Source organism: Aotus nancymaae, unplaced genomic scaffold (genome assembly GCF_030222135.1).
Source record: "Aotus nancymaae isolate 86718 unplaced genomic scaffold, 86718_ANA_hifiasm-v0.15.2.pri h1tg000059l, whole genome shotgun sequence".
Classification (NCBI taxonomy): domain Eukaryota; kingdom Metazoa; phylum Chordata; class Mammalia; order Primates; family Aotidae; genus Aotus; species Aotus nancymaae.
Window position 1 is genome coordinate 35936301 of NW_026988473.1, and position 25375 is coordinate 35961675.

General features: G+C 37.4%; 1 protein-coding gene and 1 pseudogene across 3 annotated transcripts in view; both read right to left on the reverse strand.

Moving 5' to 3' along the window:
• LUZP2 (leucine zipper protein 2) overlaps window positions 1–25375 on the reverse strand; it is a 548899-nt gene that overhangs the window by 206536 nt on the left and 316988 nt on the right. The window lies entirely within an intron of this gene.
• Window positions 24968–25306, reverse strand: LOC105717206 (non-histone chromosomal protein HMG-14-like; annotated as a pseudogene).

Below are 25375 nucleotides of genomic sequence, written 5' to 3' on the forward strand. Positions count from 1 at the left end.
GTTTGACTCTTAGCCTTGCTTCTTACAAATAGCAAGATTCTAAAAAATCACTAAATTCTACATTTTTATCTCAAAAAATGGGGGTAAATAGTGCCTATCGTATAGACTTATTGTATTAAGTAATTTAATATATCTAAGTCTCTTATAATATCTGACATATAATAGGCTTTCTATCCACATTAGCTATTGCCATTCATCAAATATTTTCATGTGTCTTCTGTGTGTCATTTGCTGGGCTACATTTTGGAGATAGACCAGTGAAGTCTACTTGGGCTTTGGCCCTCAGTCAATTTGCTTAGTTGGCATTATAAGCAAATAAACATCCACTTACAACCTGATATGGCATATTTTGCATGAGAAAAATTATATGGAAAAGAAAAGTATAAAAGAAGGAAACTTAGCTCAAAAATGGGGAGAAAAGTTGGCTACCAGGAAATTTTTGAAAAAGTAGCAACTGACAGGAGACCTGAAGGATGAACCAAAGTGCTTTAAATGTGAAATATAACTTGAAAGTTCATGTAATGGTAGTTTAAAGACAGGGAGTAGTTTTGACAGTTTAGATTGTAGTTTAGAAACTGAAGTAATTATGAAGGCTTTAGCATTTTTTTTACTCTGACAAAATTTGTATCTCAATTATTTAAGTAGTGTAGGTAATCCTTGACAAATCAGATTTTTTCCCATTGTGTTTAAGTTTTTAAATATTTCACTAAGTCTTTAAATCTATTTTACACTAAACATCACTGTTACTTTATCTCCCATAGATGGACCAACACAGACAGCAGGGAATACTACAGTGAAAAATACATAAGACAAAATGCAAGTTTCATTTATCCACCATCCTGTTTTGCAAGAAGGCATTGTCAGCTGTCAATCCTGGATTTATCAAATCTCAGTCACTGAGAACATCAGGAAATAATCTTTTCAAAGTCAACCTCCCAGTCAAGTAACACATGTACTCTCTAAAACCTCACAACATACTCAAGTTTCTCTCTGGAAACTTTAAAAAAAGACAACAATGGAATATTTTCCTTCCATTTTATTTGTGCAATTTATCAACAATTTATCTTGATAAATAGGCATTTATTCCAGCATCCTTATCACAGCAATGCACCAGTGGCTATAGCTAATTAATGTTAAGATTCCAACTTTAACTCTCTTTGTGCAACAGAGTAAATATACATGTATATATGGGCATATACATATATAATCACATATATTTCTCCAACAATCTTTGAGCACTTGTTACATATCACTGCAAGTTGAGCAATTTCAAAATACTAAATTTCAAATTTAAAGTCCTGTGTTTGTGTGTTTACAGAAAGCTGTGCTTTCTCTTCTTTGATTGTGTGTGTGTGTGTGTGTGTGTGTGTGTGTGTGTGTTTGTATGTGTGCACGCTTTCCTACTCTGGAGATTTTCATTTACTTCTCTCTGAGTTCATTTTGTAATGATCTGTACCCACACCCAAAACTCCTTATTTTTGGCCAAGGTCTTGCTAAGCATTCTCTCTTCACTTAATCTGTCTTACTTCAGTGCCCTCTCTCTTTGTCGTTCCTTCATTTCTTTTTTGTTTGTTCTCTGAAGCAGGTTATTCAGGCATATCTGCCTCCTTCTGTTTCTCTTTTCAGAGGGAATAAAACAGTTGGCAGCAGAGCTTTCCTCCTCTCAGCAGTTGGCTAGTTTTTCCTGAAGGAAACTAACAGGGTTTCTTCATCCCAGTACTTCCATTTGAAAAAGCACAGGAAGACATGTCAACACCCTTGTTCTCCCTCTTTGATTTAAAGTTGGAACCCAGGGTCACTCGCTGTCTCTCTCCTACCTGCGGAGATCTCAGAGTTCCATTTCTCTCCTGCTTGTGGCACTTTAGAAATCCTAAGTTAAAACTGCACACAGTCAACTAAGAAGAAGCTAAAACTTTTCTTTGTAGCCCTCTTGACCTTCATGCCTGTCCACAGTTTTTTCAGCCCAGCGTGAAGGTCTCTGAGCAGCTGCCCCTCCTCCACTTCTGGCTTACAGAATGACTGGGCTGGCACTGAGACATCACAATTTCAAATTTTGCTTTGTCATTCACTCTGGTCATGACACATCATTCAGAAGTTGATAAAATGAAAATAACACCAATCCACTGAGAAATATGCGTAATATTAGTAGGTATTTTTTTTTCTGCCACAGGAATGGTAGCTGTGCAAGGTATCTATAGTGCAGGAGATCAATAACTGGGGTATCTGTGATTTTTCCCAATCACTAACTCAGAATTTTATTATACTTTTTAAATTCTAAATCTCTCTGCACGGGAATTTTTCCATGTTCAATGGGTAGTAAACATAATGAATTTTTACAAAGGCAATTTAAAATATGTTTAAACAATCTAAAGTAGGCTCTAAGTTGCTTGTGTCTTTGAACATTAAACAAATAAGTCATTCCAGTAATATTTATGTGTTATGACCCAAATACCCTATCATTCTGGGAGAGTAAAAGCAAATGTGACATCTTAGAAAAGCTGAAGTGAAAAAGTCACTATTTAGATTCTGGCCTTTTGTAAGTTTTATCTTTTGACATCTTCAAAATAAGTCACTAGAATATCACTCACTTACCCATCTTTCATCTTTTTTTCTATATTTTTATTCTTTTTTTCGTGTGTGTGTGTGTCTTAAAGTTTGTGCAGCTGAGATAAAACCTGTAAATTGCAGATCTACAGCCAACTGTAAATGTCATTCAGCCTGGTCTAGTCTAATGTATGTATCTTGTGGAAATTTTCTGTTGTCTATCATGACATCCATTTCCATCCCTCTCTGGTTGTGTCTTATGTTCATGGGTTATTCACAATGAAGCCTGGGTTTCTAAAGACAGTCACTAAGAGTTGTTCATAGGCCAATGCTCTCTAACATTAATACGGTTAAGAACCACTGGAATGTTTTTATAAATGCAGAGCTCCAGGTCCCGTCCTCAGAGATTACTGATTCAAAGACTGAGTTGATAATGTGACCACAAGCCCTTGCCTGGTCTGCTTTCCATCTACCTCTTCAGCCTCAACTTCCTTCATGGCCCCAACAACTCTTCTATTCTAGTCATATTGTCTGCCTGAGGGAATGTGTTCTCTATCCGGGTTCACAAGAGGGTGTAGTTTTAAGGGCAAGAACTTCCTAGCGCCATGCCCCCCTCCCATCTCTCTCCATCTAGGAGATTTATGTTTAAATTTCAAGGACACGGGAAGAAACTAAGAGTCAATCACTCCAGCAGAAGTTCTAAGGAACTCCTTTCATTGGCCTGGGGTCTTAGAGAAGGTGGGGGTTCCTCCCAGGTTAAAAGTCACCTTCTTCCACACCCCTTCAGACTCCATGTTAGGATCCCCTTCCATGAACACTCCATTCATGGAAGCCATCTTTCTCTCTCTGGGATTTTCCCTCTGGAGTCCCCTTCCATGAATACTCCCTTCATGAAAAACTGTCTTCCCCTCCTAAACTCCATGACTATTCCCTTCCACTCAGTGTGGAAGCTGCTTTCCTCTTCTGGATTCCATCTTTCTGGATTCTCTCACTCAGTGTGACAATTAGCTGTTTCCTTCTCTCTCCTTCTCCTGTTTTTCTCTCTCTCTAAATAAATCACTTTCTACAAACACTTTTGAGCCCGGCATTTACTGTGCACTGCACTGTGGTCCCCTCTCTCATTCTTGAGAGGGCAGGAGGCCAAAAACCTGGAGAAACATCCTCTCAGGGGAGCTAAGGACACCCTGAACCCCTGAACTCCAATATTACATTTTGGCGAGCCAGCCAGAAGAGGGGGTATACCAGAAAAGGGGTACAGCCAGGAAAGACGTACAGACGGAGAAGAAGGCTTCAAAATCGTGAATAAAAGTGGCCCCATTCTGTCCTGTCTCTTTAAGAACATCTGAAGCGGTGCAGCCAGGGAGGGCTGCGGGGAACCTGAGTGGTGGTACCTCGGAGGCATGACCCAGCCCCTCTTAAGCAGCGCGGCCCAGCCAGAATTAAAAGCGCAGTTTTTTTTTTACCTTCAAGCTCTCTCTCTGCTTTCCGTCTCCTTCTCTGTCCTTCGGATATTATCTCTGGGACCAAAACCTGAGGGAGCCTGTGGGGTGAAGCCTGTGAGCACTGCCCCCAGGCCTTTCTCACCTTACCAGCCAGGAACAGCCCAGGCCCAGGGGTGGAACTGAGCGCGCAGCCCCGGGCTGGAAAAAACAGCAGGGAGGGGCGAGGTACAGCTCGAGCCTTCGGGGCCAAGGAGCACGGCAGCCTGGCGCATGGCTCTGGCAGGCCTCTCCGGCATTCTCCAGTCCCAGGCAGCAGGGTAAAAAGGCTCCCCAGGGTGTTTGCCTGCCAGTCACAGGTCTCTGTGTGGGCAGTAGCTCGGGAAATGGCCCAGGCCTGCCCGTGATTCTGGCGGGGTCAACATGGCGACCAAAAGCTGTGGGGGTGGGGAAACTCACAGCGGCCCAGCAGCAGCTGTGAACAGGGCTTTTAAACTGTAGTGGCAAGCAGCTTTTTTCCTCTGCAGGTGCGGCTCTGAGGGAAAGAAAGCAGCTGAAGCGGCTGCTGGTGGTCAGCCCCGCCCAGCTTTTAGGCAGGCTATACCACCTCAGGGTGCAGCATTCTCATTCAAAATACAGCTTAAGAAAGCTTTCTGCCTTCCACTTAGGCAAGTGGCCTGTTTGTACAGTTGGTTAAGTTGTAGGCCCTGCAACTGCAAGGTTGCTTGTTCAGATCTCTGGCGGAGCTGGTCTTGAATTGGTAAAAGCTTTTGGGGGAAATTCAAAAGCTAAAGGCTATAGGACTTTGTGCTTAGTGTATAATTTGTCTTGCTTAGGACTGGCTCTCTCTCTAGCAGAACTTTTCCATCTAGAAGATCATAGTTAAACCGGTTCCAGGGCCAAATAGTCAGTGGCAGGTCTCACAACCTGAAGAGCATTTTCTTACAAGGGAAAATGGTTAGGGGAGAGGAGGCCCGGGTCCTGAGGGTAGTGTTCCAGCCTCAGCCATGTAGCCTGCCTTCTTTAAACTGTGTGCTCTAATGGTCCCTCCCTAAAAGTTTACCCTTCTGGGGCAGTTTTATAAATTGGCCTGTGTAAATTGGACTTTTGCTGGAAAATATTGATACCCATCTCCTGAGCCTCACTGGCCTTGTTGGGGCTCCTTAGTATATGGCTACTCGACCCAATATCTCCTTTCATTCCATGCCTCTATGGTAGTCACTGGAGGTCATCCAGGCAGTGAGAGTGGTCCTATATGCTGGTAGGTCGTGATTGGAATCCAGTACATAGGAGGCCCTCTAATAAAATGGATCACGCATCTTGGGCACATGAAATTTCGGGGTACTGACTGAAAAACGTTTCCTTTTAGTACCCATTTTACCTGGGGAACACCTCAGGTTGAAGTGGCTGTAATTTCTTTAACTAGGGATGTGGGCATCCCTTGTGTTCAATTTCAAATGGGTGCTTCTATTCCCAAGCTCAAGTCCCCATTAAAGTGTATATTGGAAAATTAAGACCCAATTTAGCACATAGTATTTAAGGAAAAAGTGGCTCATTTTTCTCTCCAAATAGTGTGGCCAAATTATCCTCTACCAAATGAAAAACCTAACCCCCAAAGGGAAGGAAAGAAAACCCAACAGCTTTCCTTGAGCAATTGTGGGAGGCTTTAAAAAAGTACACCCTCCTGTCACCAAACTCCATTAAGAATCAGTTAATACTGAAGGATAAGTCTATTAGTCAGCAGCAAATATCAGGCAGAAGCTCCAAAAGCTGGCTTTAGGATCAAAACAGAGTCTAGAATCATTACTAAACCAGGCAACCTCAGTGTTTTATAATAGAGACCAGGAGGAACAGGCTAAAAAACTATGAGAGATCAGCCTCAGTCATAGCTTTCAGGCAAGCAGACCCTAGGGGTTCAAATGAGGGAAAAACTTGGGCTAGTCTGGCAAAACTTGTTACCAGTGCAGTCTAAAGGGACATTTTATAAGGAATTGTCCCCAGAGGAATGGACCACCATCTTGTCCATGCCCACTGTGCCAAGGGAATCACTGAAAAGCACACTGTCCCAGGGGACAAAGGTTCTCAGGGCCTGAGGTGTCTGACTAGATGACCCAATGTCAGGACTGAGGGTTCCTGGAGCAAGTGCCAGCATAAGCTGTCACCCTCACAGAGCCCCGGGTAAAGCTGACCATAAAGGTCCAGGAAGTTAATCTTCTCCTGGACACTGCATAGCCTTCTCAGTATTTCTCTCCTGCCCTGGAGACTTGGTGCTTCTTAAATCTCTCCCTTCAGACTCTCCCTCTCTAGGCCCATCTTAGGAAGAACCATTTTTGGTCATTCTGTCCACTCTAACAGAAGTTAAGGTATTAGAAATAAACTCATGATTTCATCACACTTGGCTGAAGCCTTGAATACCTCCTGAGGAAAGTCATAGACCCTCCACTCCGCAGCCTGAAGTTCCAGGAAACAACCCTTCACATCCCTGCGAGCCCTTAAAAAATCTACATCTGCTTTTCCAACAAAATTCTCAGGGAAGTAACCACTCATAAGTCTAATTTATATCCTGGCATTAACAGGACTATAACTCTCAATTTCACTATCTCTCAAACTCTGAGTATCCTTTACATAGTGGGAAGAGAACCTGTCTCTTCCTAGGAAAAATGCTGCTATTTTGTAAACCAGTTAAGTGTTGTTTTAAACATAGAACTCAGAAATCAATCAAAGAGCTAAATACCTTCAAAAACCTGGCTCTGTTCTCTCCTAGGCTCATTTATAACCATTCTATATTTGTTGGCCTCTGGGCTTTTCATCTTTAACCACCTTGTCACATTTGTTTCTTATAAAGCCATAAGGTAACAAATAGTCCTGCCACTGGAACCCCAAATGTCCTTGGTTTGTGGGCTCTATTGTGGACCTCTAGATCAACCTGCACCCCTGAAAGGCTCCCCTCTGGAGGAAACCTCAACTGTAGGGCCCCTTCTACACCCCATTTCAGCAGGAAGTAGTTAAAGAGGATTAATGTCCGTAATTCCAACAGAAGTTGGGCTTTCCTGTTCAAAGGTGGGGAATGAAGAAATGTGTTCTCTTTCCGGGTCCACAAGTGGGTGAAGTTTTAATGGCAAGAACTTCCTAGCGCTATGCCCCTCATCCGGGAAATTTAAGGTGTATGTTTGAATTTCATGGGCACGGGAAGAAACTAAGAGTCAGTCACTCCAGCAGAAGTTCTAAGGAACTCCTTTCATTGGCCTGGGGTCTTAGAGAAAGTGAGGGTTCCTCCCAGGTTAAAAGTCACCTTCTTCCACACCCCCTCGGACTCCATGTTTGGATCCCCTTCCACGAACAGTCCATTCGTGGAAGCCATCTTTCTCTCTCCTGGATTTTCCCTCTGGAGTCCCCTTCCATGAACACTCCCTTCGTGGAAAACTGTCTTCCCCTCCTAAACTCCATCTCTCTCTATTCCCTTCCACTCAGTGTGGAAGCTGCTTTCCTCTTCTGGATTCCATCTTTCTGGATTCTCTCACTCAGTGTGACAATTAGCTGTTTCCTTCTCTCTCCTTCTCCTGTTTCTCTCTCTCTTTAAATAAATCACTTCCTACAAACACTTTTAAGTCTGGCATTTACTGCACACTACATTGTGGTCCTCTCTCTCATTCTTAAGAGGGTAGGAGGCCAAAAACCTGGAGAAACATCCTCTCAGGGGAGCTAAAGGCACCCTGAACCCCAATATTACACTGCTATAATTCTTTTCATCTCAAATATTCCCTCAAGTTTCAAGACCTTTGAATGTGCTGTTCCTTAAGAATAGCATAGTATGCTATTATTTAGTTAACATCTGATTTCACTGCAAGATTGCAGTGACCATTAAGGTAGAAACTGTGTCCTCTTCATTGTGTTGTCAGTGTTCAATAAATGTTGGTAATAAATTAATAATAAAATATTTTTAAAGTTTCCTCAGTGATCTTTTTGCAGTTTGTCTACAAATAAAACTTAGAAAGGATATTGTAATTTATCTTGGGCCTCAAGAAAGAAATATGCCTTGTTCTTAGGGATAAGTGCTGAATTCTGACTCTGGTTTGACAAGTAACTACAACTCCTAGCAAAGTTACACTCACTGGTAATTAAATGCTACAAATCCAAGGTCCCTGACCTGAATATGCCATACAGTATAGATATAAAATTGGCCATTCAATCTTACACATTATTGGTTTTAGAAAGTAACAAAACTCACACTATGTATTTCTTTTGCAAGATGTATCCTTATCAGAGATTTTTATCTGTCTTATTTTTCTAATTGAAAACCCATTGCCATTATAATTTTAATGAGGAGGATTCTATGAGAAGTTGATTTTTTTTTAATGCCCAGATGTTTTTAATTGTTCTGTGTTACATATATTGAACTCCTCACTTAAACACCAGCACGAGCAATCCTGGTGGCCTAGGACTGAGAATATGGCAGCTTTCTGTAGCTCTACTTTAAGTAATACTGTATTCTTTTGCCTGTAATTTTAAAATAAAGAAGATAAACTTCTCAGAAAAGATTTTTCATTTACTGCCTTAGAGTACTTTTCACTGTTCAATTATTTAAGAGTTGGGTCTATTCACTGCAGTATATGTTCGGTGAAACTCTAGACCTTTCAATTTGTGGACAGGAAAGCATTTAGAGTGAATTCAAACTAGTGAATATTGCAGTGGCAAGTTAGTTTGTCTTGCTTTATTATTTAGGTTGCTGCTGATATACCAGTCATCTGGTGAGGGTGCTGTTAACACTATTTTGGAAGGGCAGTGAAATTGGGGGGAAAAAAGTTTAATACTCGTTAAGAAGAAGAGCTTTCTAGTGGTCTGTGAATTTACAACTCTTAGGACGGCTTAATATAACATGGTGTGTGTCTTCTGTTTGACTTTTCATAGAATAGTTGTAGCGTAATCTTCCAATTCACTGACAGTCAATTTGGTTTCATTTTCTTTTAAGCCATCCCTGAGTCTCAAAGGAACACAACTGTTATATCTCAGTCAAGATCTATAAGACTATAATTAAAGAGAATCAGTTTAGTAACACAAGCAAGTTGTAATGAAAAACCCAAAAGTCCTAAACTGTTCCCTAAAATTAACTTTTATTATAATTTTTAAAAATTCACTTTAGTAATAGTAGAGTCACAAACTATTTTTCCTATCAATAGGAAAAATGGAATCTATTCCAAAATATATAGCAATCTTCCATAATGTTGATCCCATTCAAGGGGGAGAAAAATCAGAGGGTGGTGAGGGAAACTTGTGGGATTTCTGTGAAATAAGTATATTAAAAACTATCATATTTTAAAATTCATGAGCATGGAAAAAGTCCTCACCCAAGACAAATTTATAGCTTTTCTTAAATATTCTCCTTATTTTTTGAACAAAATAAGAGTCACTTTCTTTCCACCCTGAGACCCTACTTATACTTTATTTGAAATAATTTTGACTCATGTTAATTCAAGAACAAGAACAGTATCAAATCTAGTGTCTTTATAAAAAGGGAATTGTGTACAAAGACAGTAAAGACCAGAGTAAATGCAGTTTTCTGAGAGACCAGGTGAGGAAAGCAGGAGAGAGGATCAGAAGATGGGAAAATGGGGAAGGGAGTAAAATGGAGTACAAAGTGAATTGAAAGTGGGCTTTCTACCCAAAGAACTATAAATCATTCAACTATAAAGATACATGCACACATATGTTCATTGCAGCCCTGGGTACAATAGCAAAGACCTGGAACCAACCCAAATGCCCATCAATGATAGACTGGACAAAGAAAATGTGGTACATATACACCATGGAATACTATGCAGCCATAAAAAATGATGAGTTCGTGTCCTTTGTAGGGTATTGGATGAATCTAGAAACCATCATTCTCAGCAAACTGACACAACAACAGAAAGCCAAACAATGCATGTTCTCACTCATAGGCTTGTGTTGAACAATAAGAACATGTGGACTCAGGCAGAGGAGCATCACACACCGGGGGCAGTTGAGGGGGTAGGGGAGAGACAGTGGGGGGTGGGGAGGGATAACATGGGGAGAAATGCCAGATATAGTATGCACCTAAAGTAAAATAAATAAATTTTAAAAACAAACAAACAAAAACTAAAAAAAACATGGACTTTTAATTTGGGATGGTTGATTTTGATATTGGGATCATCTTGGGAAAGCTATATTATAACAATACAAGTTTTCTTGCTAAATTGTCTCCTTTAATGGAGTACGAATGTAGGACGAATATACACTTTCTCACACCATTTTTAACAGATAGTTCATGGAAATGAGCGACTGTGTTAAGGAAAACCGAGTCCACAAGGGGTGTGGTTTCAAAGGCAGGAACCTCTCAGCTCCATGCCTGCATCCATGTCCCCATCGGGGAACCTAGAGTACTTTATCTGACTTTCCAGCTCATGGGCTAGGTACAGATTTCAGGTGAGCTCCTTTGTTTAAGCCCATGAAAAGTTTTGGGAGGAGAGGCCTATAGTTGCAGACCTAGCAGCCAATCCAGTATCAGAGTCAAAGATCAATCTCTTCAGCAAAAGTTTGAAAGAACTCCTCTCACTGAATGAGAATATGAATGGGGCGGGAATAACTCCCGGGTTAAAATGCCCCTGCCCCTTACCTGTTCAGGTATTCTCTCCGGTTTCCCCTTCCAGGCAGTGTGGGAGCTCTCTCCTCTCTTTCTCTCTTTCTCTGCATAATAAATCGTTCTCTGCTAAACTCTTTGGGTCCATGACATTTATATAAATGGCATTGCACCTCCAGAGCCCCTTCCTCATTCTTGGGGCAAAGAGAGGCCAAGAACCTGGGCACATCTGATTGGGGAAACTGGAAGCATCTTTGGGACACCCCCACAGCTCTGCTTGTCCCCTGTTATATTTTTGGTGATCCATGGGGAGGGAGCTAAGCCCCTGTGTCCCATCCCCTGGTTACAGAAACTTATATATATTTGTAAACTGAGTATTTACATTAGAATTAAATATATTTAAAAAACTAGATGTCACCTTAGACTAAATATCTTGTATAAAATTAATAAACATAAAAATTCTGCCTTGAAGTGGGTGTGTATGTAGATTTGCATGTATGTTTGTGTTTATGTCTTCCAAGCAGCAGATCTAGTATTGTTTCACTGGATAAAGCTAATATGAAATATAGAGACTATAGTTTCATTAACAAAGGGATAATATATAGTAAGCAAAAATTGTATTTGGCATAAAAATGTAAAACAGTTTCTAATTTATTTTGTTAATATTTTAGTTAGTAATTGATAGTGATTTATTGTTCAATAACATGGTACCATATATGAACACAAAATGAGATTTTCAAAAGCATATTATTCATATATTAAAATATCAGAAAAAGCTTATTTTTAATTTCTAAGAAACATGATTATATAAAATATGTAAGGCTTTATTGGGGTAATTTGTAATTTATTCAATTTCTATAATATTATAAGACTTTCGATTTGGAAGCAAATTCTACAATCACATAAACAAGTTCACATGATGAAACTAAGATCAGTATAATTTTGTGACTTACTTCTTAGCTCACTGTTTATTAAGACAGAATAAAAACTGTAACTAATATCTTCCGAGTTGTCTTTATGGTTCCTTCTCAAATATTGCATGTTTTCCCTAAGAAAAATAACTCCAAGTGATTCCTATCACAGTAAGTAGTACCACTCATTTTCTAAACCTACAAACTTAGGGAAAATCATATTTTATATACCCCTTTAATATCTGCATTATAGCTATGGATTCGATCTCAATAATATTGTCAGTTTTGTTCATCTTTACTATTGCTGACATAGCCGAAGGCACTGTCTTTCTCACCTGGAATGTTGCCAAAGTCACCAACTTGGACCTATTGCTTCCCCTACTGCCCCTCAATAATCCATTCTTCACAAGTGGGTAGAATAATTGTATTAATGCAAATCTGATTATATTACAGGCCTGCTTACAATTCTTGAATATTTTATATTATACTCAATATAAGTCAAATTTTATTTCTTTGGCTTCCAAGGTCTTCTATGGCCCAAATTGGTCTTTTTTTTTTTTCTTAATTCATTTATTTTCTATTCTCTTTTTGTCCACTACTCTCCAGTCACAAAGGCATTCCTAAAACACATCAAGACTTGAAACCTCAGTGCCTTTGGACTTGCTTTTAATTTTCCTGAAACTCTCATGCCACGAATTTCAATGTTTACCTACTTTTCATTATTTGGAATTCAGCTAAAATGTTGCAGCATGTTAGAGACACCTGCTACAACAACTAGTCCCACTGACTGTTGTGTATCACCTAACCTTACTGTATTAACTTCATTGCATTTATCAACATACGAAATTCTTGTCACAGTATAAGCCCCATGAGAACAGAGACATTGGCTAGTTCTTCATTGTATTTCCAGCTCCGTAATAGTTTCTGACATGTATTGGAAATACATACAAATACCTGCTGAATATATGAATGATTGTAACTACATTTGTGCAACAAATGAGTAATATTTAATTTCAAGTTTTCTTCACTTATACAAAAAAATGAAGAAGATGAATTTCATGACATAAATTTTAAAGATTGAATACAGGCAAATGATAATTAAGAATGTCATATTAACTACCATTAATGCTACTGAAAACATCATTCACCTAAATATAGGTAGGAATCTATTATTTTCTAAATCATGTTACAGATTTTTTTAAATCATGTTAATTTATATCTGAAAATGAATGAGAAGCAATATTGAGAAATACTACCCTAGATCGAAATCCAAACACTAGGTAAAACAAGTCAGGGAGGCAGAAATGCAAAACCCTGGATGAATAAAGTCACGCACATGTGAATGTCATTAGGGAAGAGAAGTCAGCACTGGATTCCTGCAATTTAGGACCCTAAAAGAGCAATCACCATCATAAAGAATGGGTAATGTGTAAATGACATTCCTATAAAAAAAATTAAAGCTAACACTCTTAAGTAAAATAAATGTCATTTAAAGAAGGCCTTTCATCTACTGTGCACACAAAATGAACATACACTCACACCTACACACCAGTGATGAGAATATGCCACAAAAGGATACATACAAAATATGCAAGGAGGGAAATCTAAGGGAGTGGTACACCTATGTATAGGATATCTGCTCAGAAGTTTAAAAGTAGCAACAAAAACTTCTTAGGATCCATTCAGCTTAGGAAAGAAAAGAAAATGACAGTCAGTGATAAATATTAGCAGATCACAGAAATGAAAAAGAAAATAAAAAAAGACCATCATTTGACTTTAGACTTCTATAGTAGGGGAAATAATCTTTCAGTAGAAAAATAATATCCACTGAAGATTCCCTCTATGCTACACGGCACAAGGTATCTGTACAATGCTTTTACATTTAATTCTCATGACAATTTCATAAAGAACATATCCGAACCCAATTTAATCAAAGGCCAAAAATACCCCTGGGTACTATTAAGTAAGCTGTCAATAGTCACACAAAAAAATCACCATTATACTAGACATGAACAGAAGTTAGTGTTACTACAGAATTCATATTCCATTATTTTATTAATAAATCAAAAGCTTTTTAATACATATATTAATATTTCTGGCTTATAATGTCATCATTTTTAATATGTGTTATCCAGTGAAAAAAATTTGGAAGGACTGCAGTCTGCTATACATTTGCAGTCTGCTATACCTCATCTACAGTTCCCATCATTTTCTTAACTGTTTTTCAATTATACATTCAAAGTACCTGAAAATATAAATATATTTTTACCTCATATCATGCTTTTTAAAATGTGCAAGAAGAAAGTCTGCATTAAAAGTAATTTTAACTCCAAGGAGGCCAGTAACAGATAAAAGACAGAAATCAGCTAGTTCCACATAAAAACTACTCAAAGTTATGTTTACTAACATAAATCTTACTTAACAGCATGAGGCAACATCTAAGGTCAAGATGAGTTGGCGAATAGTGTGAGAAGAAGGTAATATACTAGCTCAGTAATAGCTGAAACTATAATGAAGTGGATAAACTATTTAATAGACATATATCTTAATAAGGTGTTAAAGTTTAGAACTCAAAATGCTATTGACTTATTGATCTGAAGATAGCATCTGGAGAACTCAATTTACTTGCTGATTTATACATGCATCCATTCATCCTACAAGTAGTAATCGAAAATGCACTGTGTTCTAGGCACTAGTCTAATGTTGAGGAATGTGTGTATTTGTGGGTACCACATATCACAAAAAATGCTAATTAAGAGGACAATTAAACTAGCTAAACATTTGGTAAATCACCCCTTGCCCCACAAGAAGACAATTATGTAAGAGTAACTATATGCTATCACTGTTATATTTGCTTTTTAAATTGTGCTAATTTTTAAGACTGCATCTTCTTAAAATATGAGACAGTGATTTTGATAAATCATTTTTCCTAATAACACTCTTGAAAAGAACTTCCAAAATATTCTGTACTCCAATTTGTTGTTTTGCAGATCCACTGATTATCTGCAATGTGAAACATGATTCTGACTGTTCATATATGTTGACCAGGCTCAAGTCATCCACTGAAGTTGCCACTAATTGTTGAACCTCAAAAAGTCTCTCTATGATGGAATAGACTACAGCATCTGAAAAGGAGACTTGTCTAGGTGACTTCCAAGTCTTCTTATACTATGCCTTCCACATCATCAGGCAGGCTTATTTTAATACACGTCCTCTGGTCTTGGATTGTGACATAACACCATAACACCCAAATCCAAAGATTTGAGCAATCTCTAAATCATTATTTCCACCATTTTCCCATATTCCCTTATCCAGTGAGTCATTAATCTTGGAAATGACTTTCAAGTCCTTATGTTTTCCCCTAATCCTACTGTCAATCATCTACATTTATTATTTTTCAGGTCTTGTCACCAGTTTATTTTCCCCTTAATCCATCCTCATATGAGTATGATATTACCCTTTCTAAAACAAATCTAAACAAGGTCATCCTTTATGCCGAACTGTCTGGTGGATTTACAGAAACTCTGGCTCAAAATTAACTTTGTGTTCTCATCTCTTATTTCTTTCCTGGGACTTTTTGAACCAGTGTCTTTCCCCACCATACACTTCCACACTAGCACACCTCAATGCTTCCTTAAAAGTGACATGGGTTTTCTTCTGCCCATAGTATCAAACATGCTCTTCTCTGTTGCTTCCTTGCAGGCTCAGGCTCTGCACAATGAGCTCCTGTGAGTGCCTATGACATGGCACCAGTGCCAGCTCCTTGATGAAATATTATCTAAAGTCTATAGGCTAAGTGTTCTTTTGTCACTGTCTGCATTCACCTACTATAACAATTTTCACACTTTATTTCAAAGATTTTTTTCCCTTTGTCTCACTAGGCTAAAAATTCCTTGAGAGTACATACAGATGGTTATTTTTCTTGTGTATATCAAACACTGAGTAAATGTCAAAAGAGTGAATTAGATTCACTTTCACTCTCAACTGCCATGATTCCTTCATATAGCTTTCCTTTCCAATGAATAAAATGCATGAATAATTGTAATTTAACACCTATAACATAAAGTAAGGAATTGTGACTTTCATTTTCTGTGCCTAGTGTCTTTTGCTCATAAAAGGAAGAACCTCATTGTGGGAAAATTACTATAGAAACATTTACATGTTACAAAACTGAACACTTAACTCTCCAATGTATACTATTGCTTCCTAAAAAAATAACTAGTCTCTTATAAATTATTGTGATAAAAAAATTCTGTGATGAATGTGTGAATGGAAAATCTAGCCTTCAGCTGGTGATATAAATTTGATTAACAGATAGAATCATACTGTATACTATGAATGTTTTATGGTCTGTAAAATGTAAAATGTGAAAACTAATTCAAAATGGCGAATTGATAAAGCACTAGAAAATATATTTCAAAAAACAGGAAAGTTTTGAACTTCAGACATAATTATAAATATATATTCCTATAAAGATTTCTGGGCATATATGTCAACAGAAATGTCCAAATCACCAAATCATCCAAATATCCCAGGTATATAATGTAGATATTTGAGGCTACCAGTAGCTGTTCCCTCAAAGTCCACTACCAGTGTTTTTCCTCACATGGACATTAAATCCTATCATTCTCTTGCTTACAATTCCTCAAAATCTTCCCATTAACAAGAACACAAATAAAAATCCCTTAGGTATTATGGAGGGCTTTTCAAAAACTGGTATCTACCACTTGCCTAAAATCATTTCCTGGCAAACGAAACCACACTCTTTGCTACAGCTTGCAATTTTCCAAACATGCTGTGCTAGATGACTTTCCTTCACTTCCCATTACATTTGCCTCCCTTCTTTTTACTTCTCAGTAACAAATAAATATTTTCTTAGAGCCACCAACCCCATGAAGTCTTGATATTCCCAGGCACCCAGATTGTGTCTTCCCTGTATATCTATTATACTTTTAAACAAAGTATCATTAAACATAAGATAAATAGTATTTTGAGTTTTTTAAAATTACTTTCATGGATGCCTGTTTAATGTATTCAAAAAATATGGAGTTCCTTCTATGAACATTATAGTTAAATTAATTAGCAGAACAGATATGGCTTTTGGTCTCTGTAAACTTACAGACAATTAGATAAGATGGACATTATGTAATTAATAACAATAAAATATATAATTAGGAGTTAAAAATATATAAGAATATATTGCAAGGGATCAAGCCAAGTAAGAGGTCATGAAGGCTTCTCTGTGAAAGTGATGTTTAAGTTGAACTTGTATGGATAAGCAGGAGAAATGTCCCTTGCATAACACAGAGCATGATATATAATAATCTCACAGTAAACATTTGTTGAATGAACAAATAGATGACAAAGTAAAACTTCCCATAATTTCTCATATAATTTTTGCTAACTTCTGACCTTTTTTAAAAACAATAATTGGAAGTTTAAAGCCTCTGGATTTTGCTTGTAAAGATTAATACACATGCTTTCAACATAGATGATTTATGAGAATTGCAGCCCCACCCATGCTTCACATTCTACCTCTAGGACACTGCTTATTAAAGTCAGAAGAATAAGTGACATGTCAAGTTTCCAGGACCATGCCAATTTCTAAAAACCCATTTATTAGCTATGGTACAGAAACAAAATGTGCCCAGCAATTTTCAACTTGGCTAAAAAATTTAATTAAACATTCTCATAAAAGCAAAGAAAACTTCCCTATTTAAGCCTTCCTTCTTGATTCAAGGAATCTAAACATCATCTAACTGAAAGACAGATCATCCATCTTGTCATCTATCTGCAAATATATTTTTTGAAAATGTTCCACTCACAGCTTACTTTATTTTGCCAATCTATTTAAAGGGATAGAGCCAAAGTTGTTTTAAAAAAATCAAATTTCTGCAACTCAAAGAGCTTGGAGAATTTTCTAGCCTGGTATCTAAATATTTTATTTGATTATAAAGTGGCCCATGCCTGCTATATTTCTAAAGCACTAATTCATAAGCATATGCAATCTGCCAGTAGCAACAAAAAAACTAATAAATTTCATTATCTACATATTTGCAAAAATGAGTTGGAAGATATGTTCATAATATATGAAAATATTACACAGTGTATGACAGGCTACCACTTGGAAAGAGAAAAGTAAGTGGTACAAGGAATTGTGATGCACTTGCTAATTCCATTTTCTCAACAATTATTTTTACTGCATGTCACTGTACAATTGAACATGACTGCCATGTTCTTGCAGAGGAGAGATCTGAAGCTTGAACCATAGATTAGAAAAAGTACCAACCCCTCAGTTTGATCATCTACATTGAGGAAAGTGAATTCTTACTAACAGAGAATTTGGAAAATTAACTTTTTTTTCAAAAACTCGTATTCTTAATTTTTGTAGATTAATTGGAAAACGGGGGTTTTGAAGACCAACAGATCTGTTGAAATTCGGGTTTCAGATTCTGACTCTTTCATTTATTAATTGTATAATTTTCATTGGGCTATTGTACCTCTCTGAGACTGCTCCTCATTTGTAAATTAGGGATGTTATATACCTTCATATAAGATACTTATCCAACTCAACCATGAGCCAACTAGAAATACTATATGCTTTTGGTATACCTTTCAAGAGTATCATACAAATTAGAGTTTTTGCCTAAATCTAGCACCTGGTATGAAATATCTTAGTTATTATTCACCTTGATGCATCTCTAGATACATGATTGTTGTTATTAGTGACAGCATTCATGTAGTGCTCGTAATAAAGCAGGTGCAATTGATATATTATTATTTCCATTTTATAGATGATGGAAATGATCCTCAGAGGAGCATTGTTATAATCAAATTACCCAAGAATGATGCTTAACTCTAAATCCAGATGTCTGACTTCACAGGACAAAACTACTGAAGCTGTTCTCAAATTATTTTTTTAAAGAATTTATTCTTCTAAATTTAATCCCTGAGGGTAATGGGTTATGTCTTAAAATATGTAATGGAACATTAAAAAATGTATTCTTTCATGCTTACTTTTGGCCAAAATATAAATAAAGTTGATATCAAATACTAAAAAAAGTTTCAAACATACCACCCAGAAAAAGAATGAGAACATCACTTCAAAAACTGAGTTACCTACATATCTTGTATGTCACTTGTCATCTGCACAATTGAAACAATAATAGTACCTACCTGAGTAAGGCTGTCATGAGACTTAAGTGAAATAACTAATGGTTGTAAATCACTTAACATGGTGCTTACCAAATTACTGAATGACAAAGAAAATCCTGATCCAGATATCTGACCTTATAACATCAACTAAAATAAATATTTTGTTGGGACAAGATTATATATTAATATATTAGTATATATAATTAGTATTACTAAATGAGATCAAAATATTTTTCCAACAATTCAATTCTGTAAGTGCCACTAAATTTTTCCTGAGCTCTTATCCTGGATAAGCATGACTATATTTTTTCACATCCTAATTGTGCTTTAAGGAGCTTGAAAACTCTCTACCATCTCATTTATCATGTGTTGCTATAATCTAAGCTTTTACTGTTGAGGCGACACTTTCAGAGAGATATAGACTATTAAAGATGAAAAATAAAAAAGGTTTTAGAGACAAGATGGTCCAGTCACCATATTACAGAGGAGGAAAAGCCTCAGAGGAAACTGACTTGTTCAGATCATTCTAACTACCACGTGGAGTGTGCTTACTGTAGGCCAGGCATAGGACTAGGAGATTCACAAGATTACTTTTTATCATTATAAAAGTTAAATATGATACTCTTCTTTTCCTTCTTATGTAAAGAAAACTGAGGCTTCTAAAGTTTGTTTTGTTTTGTTTTGTTTTTTTGAGACGGAGTTTCGCTCTCGTTACCTAGGCTGGAGTGCAATGGCGCGATCTTGGCTCACCGCAACCTCTGCCTCCTGGGTTCAGGCAATTCTCCCGCCTCAGCCTCCTGAGTAGCTGGGATTACAGGCACGCGCCACTGTGCCCAGCTAATTTTTTGTATTTTTAGTAGAGACGGGGTTTCACCATGTTGACTAGGATGGTCTCGATCTCTTGACCTCATGATCCACCCGCCTCGGCCTCCCAAAGTGCTGGGATTACAGGCGTGAGCCACCGCGCCCGGCCTATAAAGTTTACATAAGTCACCAATCATACAAAAATGGCAGGCTCATAAAAGTCATTTTTTTTATATATATAAAGAAAAGGAGAGATGAAAGAGATGCACTGATACAAACCAACCCCACTTCTGAATAGAGACTTTGGCATTCCCACCTGGCACATGCTCCATTGTACTTCATTTGGTGATCAAATGGTTTAAGTACATCTGGATTTCACCCTATGGCTCTGATTCTTGCTCATTCTGGGATGGAGACTGAGGTCACTACTCTCTTTTATAAGGGGCATTTTGACAAGCTACTTTAATGACACTCAGAGTATTTTACACTTGAAAACCCAAAATGAAGAAATATGTCAGCTTTCCAAGGAAGTTGGTTCCCTGAGCAAAGTGGAGGCTGAGAGGGCTGGAGGCCGAAAACAAACCCATCTGTTCTTACTTCAAGAGATATACTACTGCTTTACACGCTAAAGGCTGGTCAGGAAAAAGCAAGAATCTTCTGGAATCAGTCTACTTTTGACTCTTATTTATATGTCCCCAGTGGCTTGGAGAGTTATATTATTAAGGTAAATGGTTTTTATTGGTAACTTCTTAAAATTCCTCACTAAAGACAAGTATGAAGTTATTAAAACATCCAATTTCATGCCCACTCCTCAAAACGTCTAAAGCTAAACTCCTTATTTAAACTTTCAATTATCATCTGAGATATAATTTGTAATATCTTTCATTATACATCAAGGCCAATATAAAAATAATTGTAGAAAGAGTGAGAACAGTATTGTGTATAAGAATTAAAATAGATGATTCATTCACAGTACTATTATTTAAATTTGTCATAAATTTGCATTTTGCAATTACATTATAAAAAATGATATAGATTCATTTACAGGAAAATTTGTATATGGGGGTTTAATTATGAAGAATTGAACACCATTTTACTTTAAATTAAAACCTACATTTTAGCAACAAAGATTCAGTTTCCCATTCTCAACCTAGTGAATCAATATAGTATATGACATTCCACTTAATAATAATATAATAATAATCAATTTTTCTTTCATATTGATTCTTTAATAACATTGAGAAACTCCTAACACACTAGGATTTAAATCTCTTCTTGTGAGTATATGAAGCTATACCTACATTAAGCCATCTGGGATGTTAGCTTTGTGGGTCAATAAAGAAACCATTTGCAATAGGGGGAGGACATTCTCTAGGAGTAAAACTTAAAGGAAAAGAGCTGTTCTCCATAGAAAATTCATTTCAGAGCACAAGGAAAGAAAGCATTTACATATATCAGAAGGAAGACTCTTTCATAAAGCCCTCAAGGACCATATCCATACTCTCTAGGAATAAAGATGTAGGCTTCTCTTTTATCTTTCTTTTTTTTTTTAATAGCAGAAACCACTTGATCTCACTTGTCATTCATCCCTTCAATACATATTCATGAAGTACCTGTTATGTTCTAGGACCTATACAGGAAAAACAAGGAACAAGGATGAAGAAATAATTTTTCACAGTCCAGTGAACAAGGAACATATATAAACAAATAATTTTTATTATGTGTCAGAATTATTCTCTACAATAATAGATAAGGAAAAGATAGGGCAAAAGAGAAAGTTATTAATTCTTCTAAGATAAAAAGAGAAAGATGGCAGAAAAGTTTCTACAGAGAATAAATAAGCAAGTTTTAACTTATACAAAGTATAAATTGGAATTGGGCAAATATAATAATAGCTAACACTACCAGTTGCTCACTGTGTACAAGGCACTGTGTTAAGCGTCTTATGAATATTAATAATCTCATTTAATTCTCAAGATAGCCACTGAAGCAGGTGTTGTTATTATTTCCAGTTTGTACATGACAAACTGAGGTGCAGGGAAGTTCTGAACTTTGCTCATCATCATGTACTGAAAGGTTAGGATTTGAACATAAGCTTGTGTGATCATTGACCACTATTCTAGCCTGCCTCCCAGGTAGAGAATGGAGGGGCAGCTCATAGAATAAACATTTAAGTTAGAGGTGCATCACAGCATTGAGTAATTTAGCATGTCTGGAGCAAAGGCTCTGATATAGTTTGGATATTTGTCCTTACCCAAATCCCCTGTTGAAATGTAATCTCCAATCCTGGAGGTAGGACCTGGTGGGAGGTGTTTGGATCATGGGGGTGGATCCATCATGAATGGTTTGGGCCATCCCCTTGTTGATAAGTGAGCTCTTGCTCTGAGTTCACACAAGATCTGTTTGCTTCAAAGTGTGTAGTACAACTTTCCCACCCCATGCCCCGCTCTCTCTCGCTCCATTCTTGCCATGTGATGTACCTGCTCCCCCTTTGCCTTCTGCCATGACTGGAAACTTCCTGAGGCCTCCCCAGAAGCAGGTGCCACTATGTTTTCTGAACAGGCTGCAGAACCATGAGCCAATTAAACCTGTTTTCTTTATACATTACCTTGTCTCAGGTATTTATTTACAGCAATGCAACAACAGCCTAATACAGGCTCTATTTAGGAAGTGGCAGGAATATAGTTGGAGAGAAGCAAGAAGTACCAGACAAGAAAGAATTTGTATTCTGTGCATATTGAGGAAAGAATAGAGAATTATAAGACTCCTGTTCAGAAGATAAGATGGGAGATGATCACCTAATTTTACATGAGAGAATGGCGTCAGTCTGAAATAAAACAACATCAATGTGGACAAAAGTGATTACCAAGATTCTTAAGAGGAAGAGCGGATAAAATTTAGAGAAAGACTAAATGTGGTGAGTAAAAAAGGAAAAGACTAGAGTGACCCCCAAGCATACAGCATGAGTGGCATGGTATTAAGTGAACCAAAAACCAGGACAAAAGATGAAAGTTGCTTTCCAAGGAGCCAGATCATCAGATTTCTTGGACTTAAGAATTCCATGTGCGTCTTTAAGATGTGAATATGCCTAGTGAGCTGTATGAAACCATCATCTGTTTACTAGAGATTTCTGTGACAGTGGATGCCATTTTCCTGAATTCCTTGGTTAGGCAACAATATATCATTTGGTTCTTTTTGCAGTCCAAAACATAAAACAAAAAAAAAAAACATTTAGCAAAACACACACAATATCTCCCTTCATACTTAATTCTTGCAAACTCACAGGAAGAATCTATTTTCATTTTTTTAAAAACATTTAAATAGCTTTATTTATATTATCTTACCAACATTTACATTATAGCATGTGCTAAGGAATAATTTAGTCCTATTTTTAAAGAGCAAAGAGAGGTTAAGTGGCTTTTCTGGGGAATCTGGAGATAAAAGTTCAATCAAGAATCAGTTCTTTATGTGTACAGCAACTGACAAGTTGTTATTGATATTTCAAGGGATTTGAGTTGTTAAAATATGTATTTACTAGTAAACAATGAGCAGAGAAGCAGAAGGGGAATTGAAGAAGCTTTTTATTTCTTTCATAATAGAGATTTTATTTGTTGAGGATAAGTATAGACATTTCGATTTGTACATAATTCTCAACATACGCAACAAAAATCTAAAAAGCAATGTATTTCTTTTTAAAAGTTATTCCAGTGACTTTCCAGATTAAAATTTGGAAACAAATTTTCCTTAAGAGGCTATTAAGTACCTGTATCCTCACATATTGATAAGCTGTTACATACCTCCCTTCAATTCACAACTGAATAGCCTGTACACTACATATTCAAATTTTAATCTTTCACAGCACAGTAACAAAGTTATTAGGAAAATAGGGCTTCCACAACCAAAGATGGTACAGAATGCACACAATTCTGACAGGCAGAGACACATTCAAGGAGTGGTTTACCTTCAAAAACAATTCTACTAAAAAACAACATGGGAATAGAATTAATTTAAAATGTTCAAGACATTAAATATAGGACTGACTCCATATTGCCATTTAATATGCTTTGTATTATAGGATATAAAAACTAAACCCCATCTATGGAAGGTTAAGCTGACAATTGAGACAGTCAAAGCCTCCCATAATTTAATATCCCACACTATTTTTGGTTGTACCAAAAAATAAACAACCAGCAAATGATTTCCATCTGTTTCCATTCAGGACATAGGCATAGGCAAGAACTTCATGACTAAAACACCAAAAGCAATGACAACAAAAGCCATAATAGACAAATGGGATCTAATTAAACTTAAGAGCTTCTGCACAGCAAAAGAAACTATCATTACAGTGAACCAGCAACCAACAGAATGGGAAAAAATTTTTTGCAATCTACCCATCTCATAAAGGGCTAATATCCTGAATCTACAAATAACATAAACAAATTTACAAGAAAAAAACCAACTCCATCAAAAAGTGGGCAAAGGATATGAACAGACATTTCTCAAAAGAAGACATTTATGCAGCCAACAAACATGAAAAAATGCTCATCATCACCGGTCATTAGAGAAATGCAAATCAAAACCACATTGAGATATCATCTCCATGCCAGTTAGAATGGCGATCATTAAAAAATCTGGAGACAACAGATGCTGGAGAGGATGTGGAGAAATAAGAATACTTTCACATTGTTGGTGGGAGTGTAAATTAGTTCAACCATTGTGGAAGACAGTGTGGCAATTCCTCAAGGATCTAGAAATGGAAATACCATTTGACCCAGCAATCCCATTACTGGGTATATACCCAAAGGATTATAAATTGTTCTATTATAAAGACACACACACACGTATGTTCACCGTGGCACTGTTTACAATAGCAAAGACTCGGAACCAACCCATATGCCCATTAGTGATAGACTAGATAAAGAAAATGTGGCACATATACACCATGGAATACTATGCAGCCATAAAAAAAGATGAGTTCATGTCCTTTGTAGGGACATGGATGTAACTGGAAACCATCATTCTCAGCAAACTGACACAAGAACAGAAAATCAAACACTGCATGTTCTCACTCATAGGTGGGTGTTGAACAATGAGAACACATGGACACAGGGAGGGGAGCATCACACACTTGGGCCTGTTGCAGGTGCTGAGGGCCTAGAAGAGGGATAGCAGTGGTTGTGGGGATTAGGGAGGGATAACATTAGGAGAAATGGCTGATGTAGGTGATGGGGCAGGGGGGGATGGAGGCAGTAAACCACCATGGCATGTGTATACCTATGTAACAATCTTGTACGATCTGCACATGTACCCCAGAACTTAAAGTATAAAAAAAAAGAAAAAAATGATTTCACCTCTTAAAAAAAGCATTTTTACTTAAAAAATGGAATGAAGTGGTATTCCCTCCTTCTTAAAAATGTTTCCAAAGTGGGATTCCCTCCTTCTTAAACATGTTTCTAGAGCTAGTAAAAACTTGCATTTACAAAAACAGTTGATAAAAATATTCCTCTGGACTGTACAAGAAGGGAGACAGGGACCACTGATAAGACATGGTATATGGTATTAACCAGACTTGGCTTCTTTCTCTCCTGCTTCATCAGAGGCTGGACTCTCCTCAGTTTTCATTTCCCCGTTTTCTGCAGGTAAATCTTTAGTTTCTTGGTTAGCCACTTCAGCCTGTTTTCCCTTTGCTCCTCTTTTCCCTTTTGCTTGCACTTTTCGTCTGAAGATTTAGCCTTTGCTGCTGCCTTTTTCGGCTTTGCTTCCACTTTTGCAGGAGGTTTCGCTGACAACCACGCCGATCTCCTCTTGGGCTCTTCCTTGGCGGCCCATTTGGAGGAAATGACCTTCCTCTTGGGCATCCTGGCTGCGGGGAGGGCTCATGTCGCGTGCCTGTGGGCTGCAGCCCGCTGAAAGCCTGCGCGAAACCG